General features: G+C 38.9%; 1 protein-coding gene across 4 annotated transcripts in view; it reads left to right on the top strand.

Annotated features, from left to right (window-relative positions):
- The window catches only part of LOC124163368 (FMRFamide receptor), a 682967-nt gene that overhangs the window by 39002 nt on the left and 630313 nt on the right, over positions 1 to 13652 (top strand). For all 4 annotated transcript variants that reach the window (XM_046540240.1, XM_046540239.1, XM_046540241.1 and 1 more), the window contains exon 2: positions 1588 to 1650. The gene's annotated coding sequence lies outside the window, so the exon portion shown is untranslated. The remainder of the gene's footprint in view (positions 1 to 1587; positions 1651 to 13652) is intronic.

Here is a 13652-nt window from a genome sequence, read left to right as displayed (position 1 = left end):
GAAGGTCGCGGAGTACTACGGCGTTCTATTCAGCGACATGCGGGCTCGAAACGCCCTACTGGTGTTCCTCAAGGCATGCGGCTCGCTTCCATTACGCTGCGGTAAGGCTGGCGTCTTGTCCCTGGCGTGAGCATGTTGCGGACGGATGCGATAGTTTCTGTGCTACCAGGGTATCTGGCCCAGTTTGGGGACTAGGGTGCGGATCTTGAGGAATGGTTTAGTGAAGTCCATGCCTCAATGATCCTGGTTTACGATTGGCTTAAGTCAAGGAAGTTAATGGAGGATGGGATTGATGTCTTGGCTTTATTTTAACGATTGGGAGTCAACCACGCCCTTCGTTGGCAATCAAGGCCCATCGTCTTCAATCCTAGGCTGTTCTACATATAATTTTTGTTGGCTCAGTTGATCTAATCCATCATAAGTTTTTTATGTAGTCTATGCGACGGTTCCCTCGAATTCCACGGAAGGCAATGAAAACTATTATTTTCCTAAATCTATGATGAACCGGTTGCGATGGTCTATCTATTTTCCATGGTCAGTTATTATCGTTAAACACATACATGTAATTGAATGCTATTGATTAAAATCATGGGCGTAAAACGAAGGGCAAACAAATAAATTATATTAACTACTACAGAACTGACTCTTCAAGTTTTTCCAGGAATTTTATAGAAAACGTCATATCATTAATGAGAATTACATTTAAATGTCATGCATGCCTAATGCATGGATACTGATGCAATTAAATGCATTGACAATAACTTACAATTGCTACATAAAATGAAACTCAAAGTTATAATAACAGTAATTTTACGTTGAAAACAATTGTAAATAGACCTCAAGTCTATGCTTGCCCTTACCGGATTGTAGTCAACTTAAATGCAGAGCCATTATGCGCAAAGTAAATTTTCCTCAATGGCGAGTTTTTAGAGAATGGAGCCGTACATATCAAAGTAGGTATAACGATAAACTGATAAAATATTTTATGCTTCTTTAAGGTGCCGGAAGATTTTTCATAATCTGCATTAATAGCGTTGATGGTTTGAACACGTCTTCTCGAAACACAATAATGGACTTTTTACTTCCCTACTTATCCTGAACTCAAAGAAATATCTGAGGTTTTTCTGGCGGAAAGAATTGGCGAACTTCTCGAGGTTTTTACTCCGGGTGATTTTATTCATGGTGGCCGAAGTTTAGTTCAAATCCTTTCCCATTTTTATTGGAGTTAATGTTTATTTCCATACCACCGAAAGCAGCAAATATTGGCCTTTTACATCGTGGTTTTCAACAAATTAACAGTTAGACGTGCACGAAAAACTATGCCCTGGGTAGGGGCAACCTCCCCAGGCGGGACTCGAAGCCGCGACCCAATGTTTGGCAGGCAAGGAGCTCAGCGCGCCGACACCGAGGCCAGAAATATGACAGCTTATTTGCACAAAAATAATTATATACTAAAATAGTTATAGTAATAATTATAGTTATGTATACTATTATTCACCTGTATTATTCTCCTTTTTTGCATTAATTACTATTATGGCGTATATTTTCATTTCATAATTACTTATAAACTTTTTATCCTTTTTTCAGTTGGGAGATTATTACTTCAAGCAGTCCAGTTTCTTCATGCGCCCAGGGACTGGCCTATTTATTGTGAGTAAATAAAAAATTTGAAATTCTCTATATTTTAAATTCAAAATCATGAGACAACAAAGAGCATTCAAGATAACATGAAAATCGAATCTATGAAGAGCGGACTTCCTCTTGAAAGCATATGTACTTTTCTGTGGAACTTTCACGGTAGATTGGTTTGCTGTCGGTTGCAGCTTTTCGGTTTTCACGTTGTTGTTCATTATATAGTGTACACTTTATCTATTTGATTGTGTTCGTTGGTCAACAGTGGCGATTTCAGGATGTGATGTGTCTTATCTAAGGAATTCGTCCGCGATACCGATACCGATCCGGTCCTAAATGTATTTTTAGGCCAAACTCAAGTGTTCATCTCGCACCTTTGACCAGTTTCAGAATCTGTTGGTGAAAAGCATTGATTTTTGGCTAAAATCAATGCTTTTTATTACCCGTCAAAATATCTTCCATGTTCTACTTGGATACCCCTTGTTTACTTTACTTGCTCCCTCTATCACTAAGAATACACTACCAGTTTACGAAGTAATAATAACAACCCAATGCATATGGATCGTATGACCTTTAAATAGACATATATTGGTTTTTATTTTTACCCTTGAATTGTGCATCACTACATATACTGCAGCACGAAACGATGACGAAAATTAGTAACCAGTTTTCCTTTACTAATGAAAACAATAAGAATTACCTAATAATGTATGGAAGATATGATGCAAAAACGACTAATCAATTGGTTACTGCCCTAATGAAAAAGCGTTCCGTATGTACGTGTATCTAAACTCGTGTTATCTCTGGAAATAGGAGATTAATTTAGTTTAAAAAAAATTCCAGCCTGCCGTCAGCATCTCCCGTACTGTTCTCATGTTTCTCATTTTACCGTTGTTTTGACTCGTATTTAAAAATATAAAACACCTTTGGAAAATGATCGCCTTCGTATTTGTGAAAGATGTTCAATTCGTATGTTTCCTTCGCTATGATTGACGTTTCCACCCTAACTCATCTGATAACTTCAAACCTTAGCACTTTTCATCGTTAATAATGCCTCAATAGTTTGCGGCATTTAGGTTCCGCCGCTGCTTTACCTAGTTATCATAATGGTGGCGGGGTACGGTCTTCGCCTACCACACTGAAGGTCGCGGGTTCGAGTCCCGCATGGGTAAGTAACCCCTTAACAGAGCATGGCTGTTTGTGGTTGTCCTATGTTGATTGTTGTAAACCCCCGATGAAAAGGCCAAATCGGAAGTGCTGTTATCGGGGTGATGAAAATAAATTAAAATGAAATAAAGTCATATATTCTTATGAATGCTTTTGTTCACTTAAGAATGTATATTTAAGTATTTGAATTTGTAAGGAACATCATCAGTGAACGAAAGACTTAATGATATATCTGTGTAATAAATCTCAAATAAAAATATTAAAACTTTCCACTTGAAAAATGAAAAACAACAATTATTAACAGAAAACAGGTAACACACCTTTAAGTTCAGCCCCCTTAAGTGTCGCAATATTTTCCAATGAAACGCTGTTCAATTTTTGTAGAAAATGTTTTTTTTTGTCAATTTTCAACGTTTCCAATCTGTATGCGGTTCCTTCACGTGGTCTTAATGGGTTCCGCGTCACCTGATACTTGAGTGATTGCGTTTTTAGAATGCCGCGAATGAGGTTGCTTCTTTTTGTGTAGTGTACGTGGTCAACTGATGCACCCGAGGACAGGATTTCGACCCGTTGACTCGAAAGGTTAGTTTTTATCTTGGCCGCAGCCCAATTTTACCTCGTAACCCCATGGATATTGCTTGCAGTTGCTTCGGTGATTGATTACCCGGTATGCCCTTCTTTTTTAACGTGCCTCGGATAACCCTTTGGTGAGGCGATAAAAAACTTCCTTTAGTCACGGACAAGACGTGGCGGATACATTATTCTTCCCCTGCATTTTTATGGATGTGCGCGTGTATTTTTCCTGCCTTGGCCCATGAAACAGCGGCCGCGAAAAATGCTGCGAATGGATATTTAATAGAAGATGGGGTATCAAGTTTATCGTTTGCACCGACCGCGATGTGTGGGTCTAACCCATTAACTACGACAGCAATCATCTTTGATTAGCTCTATCGCAGTTGTATCACGTTTATGGCTTGCTCTTGCGTCACAAATTTTGAAGAGGATAATCGAATTATATACGTTTTGTGTTTATGTGATTCGTTAGGTGCTAGAAAGTTGAAAATAACAGCGTGTTATTGTTCCTTTGTGTTTAATCGTTATCGTCAAATATCGTCAAGTTGTTGAATTATGCTCGATTTTTCTGGGTATTCACCGCGTCAATATTTCTGCCGACAGTAGTTTCGTTTACGTTTCAGTAGGCATCCTCAGGGCGATAGTTTTGTCGCCAGCAACATCAACTCGGATATTACCCAAAACTTTGCAGCATTCATTGTCACTACATCGCGGAAGCAAATCGTTTCTTACCCTGGTGGCGATGAATTATTCCTTATTTTGCCAATCTGATGGTCGCGGGTTCTTATCCGTCGTGAATGGATCATCCTCCTTCTAGGGCAGCGGTTCCCAACTAGTGCTACGCGTAACCCTTGGGTGTACGCGACGAACCAGTGGGGGTTCGCCGAAAACAATCGGTAATGGCTGACGCCAGAAACTATATATATCTTTATTAGGAAATATGTAAACATAATATATGGGGTATTTAAAAATAATTATATATGCATATTTATACAATTATTTATAACTAAAAGTGTCACCTACCCGTAATGAAATTATGTAATAAAATGTGCACGTCACATTTTTGGGGGTAAAATATCAGTTATATACATATGGTGGGGTACGGGAGAAAAATAAAGGTTGAGCACCTACGTTATAGGATATGATTATTGAGTGTTTATGATTGTATTGCGGAATAAGGAACGACGATTTAGTCCAAAGTTTGCGCATTAATAAACCTGAGGTATTTTTATTTAAAGCGTGCACAGGAGGTAATATCGATGTTCCTATAGCCATTTGCTCCTTCAAAAAAAATCTCACGAGTAACGATGCATCCTTATTGAGTTCTGGGCTCTGAAATGGTTAATGGCATGAGTAGGATTAAGCCTTATGTGGTAAGTGGGAAAGATAAACCCGAAGTCGGTATTCGTGCGCGTTGAATTAAAGGCTTGACCATCTTAATGGTCCATTATACGACCCATCCCTGGGGTGGTGGGGTTCATCTAATTGCTAGTGCAATTCGCAATTGCTGGGATGGACTTTAAGACCATAGGAACACCGTTTTTATTTCGAGCTGCTCAGCAGTATGTTCCCCTAAACGATATCCTGCGTGATTGATGCGTTCAAGTATCAGATCAGACTATTAGGTTCGTAAGGTTCAATTTGATTTATTGTAATTAGATGCACGCTACCGGTTTTCATAGATTCGCGTTGAATCCAGTATGAGGGAGGGCAACCATTCGGAGCCACAGCCGCATAGCAAAGGCACTCATTTATGTACTGCCATGAGGTTATTTATATTGTTCTTACAAAAATACAATGGAAGCTTTAGGTGGTCTCAAAGTCGTAACACTGCACTGCAGTCAACAGAAGAAATAAGAATTTGTGTCTCTGAAACTTTTGTAGAAGGAACGAATGAATAGATAGTTTTTGATAATTGCATTGCTATTCCTATACTTGGATAAAACAGTTAAACGTAAGAGATTTTTATTGAAAGGAGGGAATCTATGATATTCTTAGCGGCTAAACGGCTAAACTCATAAATCAGTATCCTTTTTAAGTCGTTAATTTATTGTTTGTATTTTCATTTTCACGTATTTCATTTCGTATTCTTACAAAGAAGGTAATATTTTATCCTGTTGATTACGAGTAACTACACCTGATTTTAGCGCGAAATAAATGCCTTAGGATATTTTACATTATGCAGTACCTGTATCGTATTGTTGTTCCTTACGTTGTGTGTATCAGGCTGAAAATGTACTTCACGTATTCTCAGTACAATTTAAAAATGTTTAGTTTTGTGGATTACCTCCTCAATGCGTTTATGTGTAAATAAATTTTACCTCATTTCCTTTCCGTAAGTATTTTCTCACATAATTACGAGGTTTTTTATTCGCTGCATGACCTGAATTATTTATTTAAATGTAATTGAAAATATCAATAGATAATGTTTAAGTTAATAACATTATTCAATTGTACAGAGTTACTGTTGTATTTGCTGGACTGAAAATTTACTTCACATATTTTTAAGATAGTTCTGAAATGACGAGTTTTTTGTTTTTTACTCACTCATATTTTTCGTTTTGATGACTTTTTTGTATTGTGCTATCTTTTGTTGTTGTTACTGTTCAATAAGGAATTTTTCATTTATCAAGTGTTCTGGCTTCACTAGGTGGAAATACTTACCAGATAGTGATTAGCATAACCTTGATATTGACTATCTAGTACTTGAAACCCAGATTCGGAATAATAAATTTTTGTGGAACATTTCGAAGTAGGTTATTTCGCACTTAAGGCATTTTTCATTTTAATATTTACATTTCCCTAAACCTTCATGCTACAGAGTTCAATTGTATTAATGTACACTTCGTAAGTTCTAAAGTATATTATCCTAGAAAAATATATTTATTATCATTATTTCTTGCCATATATTCCCTCTCCGTGGCCATATTTTTATACTTTTTTTACATTAAGTTTGTGGCTGATAAATATTAATGCCATTCAATCCGAGTCCATTAGGAAAAACACCTTCGTGAGGAGCTATGGAACGGCGGCAGGGGTGAACGCGTGCTAGGTTATGCACGCAAGAAATATTATGATAAAACGTAGCCGGTTCTCTAGCCCTGTAGCATATAATTAAGTTTTTTTGTACCTTGGCCACCCCAAAAGTGAAAGAGCAGCCAGGTTCTCCTCCCCTTCGCTCCGAGCGTCATCGGTTCTTCTGCCCACGCCGCATACCAACCATTCTTCATGCCAGACGCCTCTTTCTCGGAGAGGTTCCGTGGGAGTGATAAAAGTTTTTTTCTCCCCCCGTCACCATTAATGTCGATTAATTGATTCTTTTAAGAGGGCTTCAGAGAGCACGTAAGGGAACGCGTAAGGGGAGCGTGGAGGAGCATCGCCGAAACTGAAAGGAGAGAGAAAACGGATCCTCGAGGGAAGTCTCCGAACGTGGCTAATTTGCCACGTCGTCACCCCGAGTAATTGCACCCTCCCCCGGGGGAAATTGCACAATGGCCGTGTCTTAATTTCGCGAGACAGTTTTTTTATACTCTTGATCATAGAGGAGGAGGAACGACTATGTGCTGGGCATGGTGGGTGAGAAGAGGAGCATCGCCGAAACTGCTATTAGACAAGCGATCTGTGGCGTAGCAAGGGGGAGGTCCGGGGGGTCCGGACCCTCCCCCCCCCCCCGAAATATAAAAACATAATTGATTTCCTTCATAAAAGGATAAATATTGAAAAATCATGAATCTACGAAAGATTACTTTGATAAATGAAGTTTTTTCTATCATGAAAAGTGTTAAAATTAGTTTAAAACCCTCCACTTCTTTCGTTTCTTTTATTTTCCCCACTGGTTTCGGACCCCCCCGAACGGAATTCCTGGCTACGCCACTGCAAACGATGCGAGGAGTATGAGATAAGGATTAATCACAAGAAGACAAAGATCGTGCGGTTTTGTGAAGTATCGCGAGCGAGGAATGGAGACCCAAGATAAAAGTAGGTGGGGGAAAACTTGAGCAGTTAGAACAATGCAGCTATTTAGGCAGCACGTTAGAGGAAAACGGATACAGTATTAAGGAAATCAGGATGAGAATTGCATAAGCGAAGAAGGCGTTCATAAATAGGAAGGAGCTCATGGGGGGATCGTGATTTATTTTATTAATTTCCATACCACCGAAAAAGCTCTATTTGCATAGGGTTATAAACATGTTAACAGTTTACCGCCATAAACAACTATGCCCTGGATAGCGGTAACTTACCCAGGACTCGAACGCACGATCTCCTGTTTGGCAGGCGAGGAGGAGCATTGCAGCAGCAGCCGAGGCCGGCAAAGTAAGAGATTAAAGAAAAGGTTAGCGAAGAGTTTGATCTGGAGTGTTGCTCTTTACGGTGCTGAAACATTGTCACTTAGGTAGGAGGACGAGAGAAGACAGGAGGCTTTTGAGATGTGGGTGTGGCGAAGAATGGAGAAGATGAAGTAGACGGATAGGAGGAGGAACGGCGAAGTGCTGGACATGGCGGGTAAGGAGAGGCAGCTTCTACATGAGATACGGAGGAGACAGAAGTTATGGATGGGGAGAGGATGTTTAAAACAGTATTAAAGGGTAGAGTGTTGATTAAATGAAGGAGAGTAAGGAAGATAATTGAGATTTTTTTTGACATAATGAAAGAAAGTAGGCCTTATATGAATTGAAAGAGGCACACGAAGGAAGGGGAGGCTGCCATAATGCTTCTCAATTACTTAATGAAACCTACAGAGTCTGTGTCTTAATTTTGTGCGGCCGTTTTTTTCAATCTATGGATCATAGAGGAGGAGGAACGACTATGTGCTGGGCATGGGGGAGGCAGCTTTCTCGATGAGATACGAAGGAGACATAAGGTATGAACGGAGGGGGTACTTAGCTAGGAGGGGATGTTAAAAACAGTATTAGAGGGTAGAATTCGTTGATCTTTCCATCTTTCGGGTTTTCGCCGCCTTTTTTGTCATAGGATGAAAACAGTTTAAATATCAATAATTTCGACAACAGTCAATATGCCGATATCGCCACTTCGACCTGAAGACGTTTGGTGGAATCCAGGCGAAACTCTAGTCACTCAATGACAACCATCGCGGCGAAAAGATGGAAAAATATGAAGATATCGACGAATCAATAGCGCCACGGAAGACTTCGAGACATCATTAAAGGCTAGAATGTTAGGTAAACGGGGGAGAGGAAGAAAGAAAATAGGATTTTTAGATAGACTGAAAGGGAGTAGGCCTTATTGTGAATCGAAGGGGGAAGTACATGAAGGAAGATGAGGCAACCAGAATGTTTCGTAATTACTCCATGGAAACCTACCTTAATTGGTGGAGTACTTTAATAGTATAACGAAAGCAGTAGCTGATTGGAAGTGCGTATCCCCTACATCTTAACCATTCACTATTTTTCCCGTCGATATGCGATTGAAGTGAATTACAGATAATTCTGCGTGTACATATCAGTGACTTTTGAAGTAACAGCTGACTTCATCTACATCTACATAATACCTCGCAAGCCGCCTAAAAGGCGTGTGGCAGGGGGTGTTAGGACACCAGCCGTTTACGCATAAAAATGAAGTGCTCTAACGAAGTTAGAACTAGCATTTATTAAAGTCCTTTATGGTTCGGGGGAAAAACGAATTCCCATATCTATCCGTTCGGCGAACCATCTCTATTAATTTATCGCTTTTATCGGACCTGGAAATATAGTGTTGGCTCTAATATTATGTTCTCCCTGCCGCTCTTAAAGATATCCATTCTCAATTGTTCAAGAAACCTAAGCCTAAGTTCATCTATGTTCCTCAAAAATATAAAAGAGCAATACCAAAATGTAGCTTTTTGACCAGGTAAGCCTCTCCATCACCCGATTGATCACCGAATACTTAGAGAGACTCGCCTGGTACACTAACTTAGTTTAATAGTTAATTTATTTCATACCACCGAAAACAGCTCTATACGTCTGTTTACATCGGGCTTATTAAAATGTTAACATGTAATCGGGGTTATCGTTTGAAATTTTACCATACCATACTATACATAAATTTCGGAGCAAGATTTAACATCACTTTCTGTATTTTATGGCATTTTATTTTGTTATTTTAGACGACGAAACGCGTATCTATTATTTAAACCAACCCTGCTTATCTTCCTTTGTTGCAGTTGTAAATTTTTATTAAAAAATAAAATACTGTGGGGCGTTAATCTTTTGTGAAAGTTTTCCTCATATTTATGCTATCGTTTTCGAGAGTTTAAGTTAATTTTCCTCAGTGAAAAGGGTATCATGAAAGATTCAGTGACTTTCTTCACGGGGTAAACGATGATCCTGTTTGGAGAGGGAGATTATAGAAGTAAATCACTTTTGCAAGTAGGGTAGAAGGGGGAGGTAAAATCCTTTAAAGTCGAAGCGTGGCGTCTCTAAGAAGTGGTGATTCTCCAGACATTTCAGGCCTTTAATAGCCTAGATGGCATCCCCTACCCTCAAGTCGAAAATTGAGCATCTGACAGGATCTTCTTTGCCCCAAGGCGAGAGCGACTCGAAGCGGTTAGATTAGAAGTGTTGGGGTGGATTTCTCGCCTCACGATAATGGGAACGCAGCTGGGAGGCTTTGGGGGGCTGGAGTGATTCGAAAAGGCGGAGTCCTAGGTCTCGGAGGAATAGTAAGGCATGAGTGGGCATTCGAGTCGAGTTGTTTCGGTTACAGAGCTGTCGAGGCTAGTGAGTTCAGAAATCTGCCGACAGGAGGCGCTGTCATGAAACCCATGGGCTTTTGGGTCTATAAGGCCTGAAATCATGAGATTTATCTATCATTGTGATTGAAAAAAATAATTTTTTTTGCGAATTTTTGTGGAGGTACTAAGCTATTGATTTTCATTCGTGCAAATTATTTTGCTACGCTTTGTGTATTCTCTTGCTATGTTTATTCTTCGGATTCTTCAAAACAGACTTTATGTGTTGGAAATGCGGGTTTGCAGGAAATTGAGGATAATGAAAAGCCCTTGGACGCCTCAAATAAACATTTTCGTGATACAAAGTGGCATTGGAAGTATAACTGATCACTCCACCCACTCCACTGTGGGTGAAATCATTTGGTCGTGACTTAATTTAGGTTGAGCTCGGCCCTCACTTATCCAATCATGTCTTCGCCTTGCATCACTTAAGGAGGTAAATATTTTCTTCGAAGATGTCAGGCTTCAGACAGTCTTCATGAGTTCTAAATGTGGTTTTGAAGGCCTAATGTTGAGGGTGCAGTGGGCGGAGAGAAAAATAAACGAGGAAGTACAGACTAACCAGTCGTCCCACACTTATCATCGTTTAAATGCGACTGATTCCAAATTACACCGTAATCGAGGCCGGAATTAGTTTAGATTGTACCAACCTAAAGGTGAAGTTGGGGCTTAGATACTCATATTAATTAATTTATGAATCGAGCTGTGTAGCTTTTTATAGGTTAATAATTTACTATAACATCTCTTTGAGCGCACTGCAGTCCGAACGGCAAAGTGGTCGAAATGGTCGGTGAGGAGTTTAACTTGTAGAAAGAGATGTCTGGGAGAAAGAAAAGAATACGAGGATTGAAGAGATATGGAGGCGAATTCGAATGCTGAAGTCAGTAACAGTGTTTATTAAATGTGTCGGACAGAGGAATAGAACAGGATATCGACCGCACCTAGCCGCAAAGTTGTATTAAAAAAAAATCATTCCATTCAGGCATGCCTTGAATTTCTTGCCCACGAAATCGTATGTCAGAGTACCAGTCCAAAAAGCCGTATCGCGTTTCAATTTTCGTTTTGGGAACTCGATTTCCTTTATTTTTTATAAAATTATGATTTATATCCAAAATCCGCTAAAGAATGTCAAAAATAACAAATCTCCATACTTTTTTTTCATAAAATATGTATAAGTAATTTTAAAAAAATAGTGAAATTGAAAAACCCAAAACGAAAATTAAGTAAATAGTCGAGATACGTCTATTTGGACTGATTTTTCGAGATCCAGCTTTGTGGAATGTTATACTGACATACGATTTTATGGACGAACATTTTTATACGATTATAAGGAGCAAATTTTACAATTACGATTTTCTGGACTAGAAATTCAGATACGCCTGAATGGAATGATTTTTTTGAGGTACTACTTTTCGGCTAGGAGCGATTAATGTATGGATATAGGATAAAAAGAGGAAAAGGTTGTTAACTGAAGATAAATTTGAAATGGGGCGTGGGTAAATCTTCAGATACCAGTTCGAAAATAAAGTCCATAAAGATATGGAAAAAAACATGTTTTGCTCTATACATTTTGGTGAATTTGAGCCACTTGTCCCTATAAAGGTATTTCAAAGTGTTTTATGCACTTAATTCGTTCCGATTATTAATTTGTGTTTCCTTTCCAAATATGTCCGCGTAAGTCACTTTTAAGCTGTTCCTGAGATATATACATAGGAAAATCCACTAGGATCGCTAGAACATTAATTGCTTACATTCATTCAAGTTCTTTAAATATTTACTTTTTATATGAAAGCTACATTATTTTTGCATTTTAATGGTCCCGCTAAGCATTAAGCTTATCAGCAGGTTCCATTATTATCTTTACTTTTACAAAACATTTATTAAGTGTTAACACACAGGCAATATACATATACCCCAACATACATATGAGGATTAACGTATTCATAAATTCCCTAGCCACAAAGTAGTATTACATTATGACACTCAAAAACATATCTAAGAAATAATAAGACAACCGCTTATGCTTGATTTCGCTAATAGTAGGGCCCCCTTCGCTTCTATAGCGTTGGGGTGTTTTTCCCTCGTCCCATTTCTTCCGTACCTATCCCTTCCCAGAGGCGTCGGCGGGCTCCTATCGCGGCGGCGCCTCTTTCCTTTTTCCTTCCTCTCCAGCCCCTCCCCGGGTGATCGGGCGTATAAGCCACGGGCTTGGTTCCCGGCCCCAGTGCGTTGTATCCTTCGAAGGGTTCGCCCAGAACCCTCATACTCTCTGTTCCTGAGATATTGTGAACAATGTATCCTCTTTTTTTTAAATCCAATAGTCAAGTAATTGCTTCCATGGAAAGATAAATGTTTCAGATGTGAGTGGTGAATGCGAGTTCTTAGTGTATACAGGAAAACAGCGGTACACACTTCGCTGTCTCACACGCACATATCAGCTCTTCCTCTCTTGAACTGCTGATATCAGTGGCTACTCTCTTGTTTATGTTGAGATTAGGTTCTCCCAATCTTAAGTGTCCTTTCACCTCTATTTGGAGTTTGTGGCTTATCTTTTTCGTGGGACCTAGTCAAAATCATAACCGAATCTGGAAATTCTTCTGGTGCGTCTAACCATACATACCTACTCGTTTCATGTATAGCTGTTGTAAAATATGATTTTGTCATCACTTCTTCGTCGTTGAATTATCCTGAGAATCCGAGAAAGTAGCTAAGCTGTGAATGATTCACTGTATATTATGAAGTTCGAAGTTCAGGTGCCTTTTTAGCTTAAATTTGTTGGCTAGTACTTGGAGCTAAAAAATTCTCTTTTTTCCCTGGGTGTCTGGTATGAGCATCCTGAGAATATGACTTGGAAACATGATATATATAATTCTAATAGATACGAGAGGATAAGGTATGGAAGTTGATTTATGAACGGATTAGAGGAATTACTTTCCACCGACTACGAGATAATATAAATATAATGGAGCTGTACTTACCAACATAAGTTTTACTCTTCGCTCACTTTTAAAATTTTCACTGCACGCGTCTTGATAGACTAGCCAAACGATGCAATTTGCGGTGTAGTTAGTCTCTACAGTTGATGCAAGCCGCTCAAGGCTACTCTTTGATGATTGAGTGTATGGTGACTTTTTTAGAATTTTTTAATGATATCTATGTAACTTATCATTTTTCTCTCATTAGTAATGTAAATATTTTACTAGTAAATGAAATTTAGCGGCCATGTGAAAGTTCTTCTCATCGTGCGAAAGGTCCACAGAGAAAAAAAATCATTCGCCTTGACCGGAATTCGAACCGGGGATATTAGTTATTCTGTTATTTGACTACAATCTGTTAGATGGAATTTGCTAGTTTTCGACGTTAGTAATGCTTCTTACATCTTTCCCTTTAATGCAACGGACCTTTGTCTTGCAGTTTCGGGATATTTTTATTGCATGTCATAAGAAGTTTTAAAAGCTACTATTATTTCCAACTTACTATAATGCTAATACTCGTATAAGGCGCTGTATGAAGGTGGAAACTGCCTTCTATATTTTTGGATGAACGAATTTAA

This window comes from Ischnura elegans, chromosome 8, assembly GCF_921293095.1.
Source record: "Ischnura elegans chromosome 8, ioIscEleg1.1, whole genome shotgun sequence".
Lineage (NCBI taxonomy): Eukaryota > Metazoa > Arthropoda > Insecta > Odonata > Coenagrionidae > Ischnura > Ischnura elegans.
This window is presented reverse-complemented; position numbering and strand designations above follow the sequence as displayed.